Here is a 3,838-nt window from a genome sequence, read left to right on the forward strand (position 1 = left end):
GTTTCGACGTTTTAAACCCGTTAAAGATTCACGTGATATACGTCGAATATAAATGAACGAACAGTAGGTAAGTTCGTGTTAGTAACCGAAAGGATAACGTAGTATCCAGTTACGATTCGTAGGGTTTCACTGCGGATAGCCAGACGAAAAGGGGTTCCAATTCGATTAGGTATCACCCTTTCTTTCCGAAGACGAGGAAGAAAAGACGATGATGACGACGACGACGACGACGACGACGATGAGGACGACAATGGCGTCAGTAACACGCAGATGCGTCAATTTCACGATTCAAAGTGGAGTGGGAGAGAGAGAGAGAGAGAGAGAGAGAGAGGAACAGACAGAGTGAGAGAGAGAGAGAGAGAGCCAATCTTGGAAACTGACGAACGGATTTGCTTTTGATCACAGAACGAACGAATTAAACGCGTGGTCTGTCTTTAGCAACGGTCGGTACGATCAATAAACTCGCAATCCTCCAAACCCACCCTTAACCACCCCTAACCCACCCCCAACCACCCCATTAACCATCCTCAGGCTGACTCCCTCCAAGCTCCAACCAAGATCCCACCGTTCGTTATTTTTCTTTCGATGTTAATTTAAGTTTGATAATCCTTATCGACGATTTATAAATAAATCTTAATTGAAGTTGGCCCGCTATATAATTTCAATGACGAATTTCTTTCGCGGAATTATGATATTAGAGTTTCAAGATGACGTGTGTCCGATCGTTGGCGAAAGAAAGAAAGGGAAATAAATAAGAAGAAAGTAAAAAGGGTATTAAATAACGTTTGATTACGATTGTTTGTTACCTTCTTTTTATTTTTCTCTCTTTCTCTTCGATGTTTGTTTTAAGATTATTAAATGATATCTTCATCGATTAATTATAATAATAATGATGATGACGATGACGACGACGATAATAATTTATTATAATTATAATTATAATCATGATAAATTCAATAATAATATTATTAAAGTATTATAGTATCATTAGAATTAGAATTAGAATTTTTACGATTACAGTAATATAATAATAATAATAATAATAATAATAATAATAATAATAACAATAAAAATTATTAGTATTATTATTATTATGATAATTATAATTATTATATATACATTAATAATGATAATAATAATAATAATAATAATAATAATAATAATAATAGTAATAATAATTTTTCGTTCTCTTAGAGATAAAAAATTGAATTACTTTTCTCGTTAATTCTTAGCAAGTGATAGGTAGATGGTAGTAAAGTAGTACTTACAAAGAAACAGAGAGAGAGAGGGAGATAATGTATATATGTGTGCGTGTATATATATATACATTATATATATATATATATTATATACGTGTATGTGTCGTGCGCGCGATATAGAAGACACGGGCAATCCCGTGGAAATGAATTGGGATTACTTTTACGGCGTGTTTCAAACTTCCTCGATGGAACGAGCTGTGAGACGGAGACAGGGTAATAGAAAGAGATAGATAGATAAAAAGAGAGAGAGAGAGAGAGAAAGAGAAAATGAGAGGGAGAAAGAGCGAGAGAGAGAGAGAGAGAGAGAGAGAGAGAGAGATAGAGTTTGACGTAAAGTTTGGCGTAAAACGTTGGATTTTACTCTGTTACTCTACGAGAGTATAGAAAATGGCGAAATTAGCTTAGACGATAGACCACCGTTAGAAATTATTGACAGACAAACGATATAGCGTTTTAAATACTCTCCTTTTTTCTTTTTTTCTTTGTGCTATTCTTGTGACTTCGTTCGAAAGCTTTTATTCGAAGATTATTTAAAATCTGAAATATTAATTATTTCGTAAATGAGAGTTTACGATCAATATCATCAAATTATATATACTCCATAACGTCATGAAGTAACGTTGAAGTGATATAATACAGTTCGTAGATATACTCGCTTCTATCTGAATATTCTTAAATATTTCATTATTTAGTTTTCATCGTTTACTAAAACTATATACATATTATTTAAAATTGTTACACTTGGTCCGTGTAAGAATTTTCTTTTTATTTATTATTATTATTATTATTATTTTTTCTTTTTTGATTATGTTATAATCGTTTTTTTCTTTTTTTTTTTCTTTTTTTTTTTTTTTTATCATTATATCTCTTCGAGCCAGAATTTTTATATAAGAGATGAAATACTCAAGATCGTTTCAAAATCTACTTCGTTTTCTTTTTTCACAATGGAAAAGTATTCTATATAAAAAGAGACGAGTGTTTTCAATTCGAAATTTTGTTTTTTTTTTTTATCCTGAAAAGTAATAAAATCGACTTGCGAAGTGTTAACCAAGCTCGAAGAGATAAATAATAAAAACGTACGAAAGAAATAGATAGATAGATAGATAGATAGATAGATAGATAGATATTTCTTTTTAAAAAGTCGAAAGAAATCGTCGAATAAAAAAGAAAAGAAAGGGAACAGAAAAAACTACAATACTAATTAATATTAGTAAATGTATAATTAATAATATAATTAACAGAATCATTAATTTATTAATAGCAACGAATAATCAATTTATATTAATAAATAATAATAAGTAATGGGTAATGAATTTTCGAAGATCCTTACGGTTTCTTCGGAAAGGGTGAAAGAAGAGAAGGAAGGGCTACCGGATGTGTGTCCGTGGTAAAGAAAGAACAACAACAAAAAAGAAAGAAGTAAATGAAAGAAGGGAAAAAAGGAACAGTGTACACACAACACACACACACATACACAGAGACAGAGGTGTGACGTCAAACATAGTGTCTCACCACAAAAAGAAAACAATGTCGTACTACTACTTTTCAACCATCTTCGTATCTCTTTCTCTCTCTCTCTCTATCTATCTATTTATCTCTATCTATCTCTTTATCTATCTCTCTCTTACACTCTCTGTATCTTTCCTTTACCTTCGATTTTTCGAAGTAAATTGCATTTACGTTACCACTCGTACATGAGTATTTCTTCTTCAAACACACTCGAATATAACGCGTCGAATATAGTAGTAGTAGTAGTAGTAGTAGTAGTAGTAGTAGTAGTAGTAGTAGTAGAATTGTAGTAGAGTAGTAACTTAAAATCGACAAAGTAAAGTGTAATATATACCATTGGTAACGTCAATGTTCTTTTTTACCTATTCACTTTCTTCTTAAAAAACAAAAAAAAAAGGGACAGAGAAAGAAGGGTTAAACAAACGAAGAAAAAAGAAAAAGAAAAAGAAATATTTCGGATTGATCGTACGAAAGAAGAAAACAAAAAGAAACGAGAAAAAAGAACAAACGTGAATTGACCGTTCTCTTTACTCTTGAAAGAGGAAGAAGAAAGAAAAGAAAAAAAGATTTCGGATTGATCTCTACGAAATAAAAAAAGAAAAAAGTAAAAAATAAAACGAAAACGAATTCATCGATATTCCTCTATCCTTTTCGCTTTCTTTTTAACAGGAAAAAAATAACAAAAAAAAAAAAAGGAAAGAAAGAAAGAAAGAAAGAAAGAAAGAAAAAGAGAAAAGAAGGAGAAACAAATTATTTCGGACAATTATTTCGGTGGTATGTGAAAAGAGAAAAAAAGAAAGATAAGAAAAAAAATGGACAGGTTGAGAGGTGGGAAGATAAAAAGGAATTAAAAGGGAAGAAGAACAAGTAGAGAAAAGAGAGAGAGTGAGAAAGAGAGAGAGAAAGAGAGAGAGAGAGAGAGAGAGAGAGAGAGAGAGGGAGAGAGAAATGTGAGAGAACGCGCGAATTTCAAATAAGAATTTATATCGATGAAAATTCATTCCAAAGAAAGATGAGATTGGTTGTACCCAGTTATAGAACGAACCAATTCGCATCCCTTTTTTTTTTTT

The 3,838-nt window shown here is 31.3% G+C and overlaps 1 protein-coding gene across 1 annotated transcript in view; it reads left to right on the forward strand.

Moving 5' to 3' along the window:
• LOC122635553 (glypican-6) overlaps positions 1-3,838 on the forward strand; it is a 133,815-nt gene that overhangs the window by 116,502 nt on the left and 13,475 nt on the right. The window lies entirely within an intron of this gene.

The sequence above is a fragment of the Vespula pensylvanica genome, chromosome 18 (genome assembly GCF_014466175.1).
Source record: "Vespula pensylvanica isolate Volc-1 chromosome 18, ASM1446617v1, whole genome shotgun sequence".
Lineage (NCBI taxonomy): Eukaryota > Metazoa > Arthropoda > Insecta > Hymenoptera > Vespidae > Vespula > Vespula pensylvanica.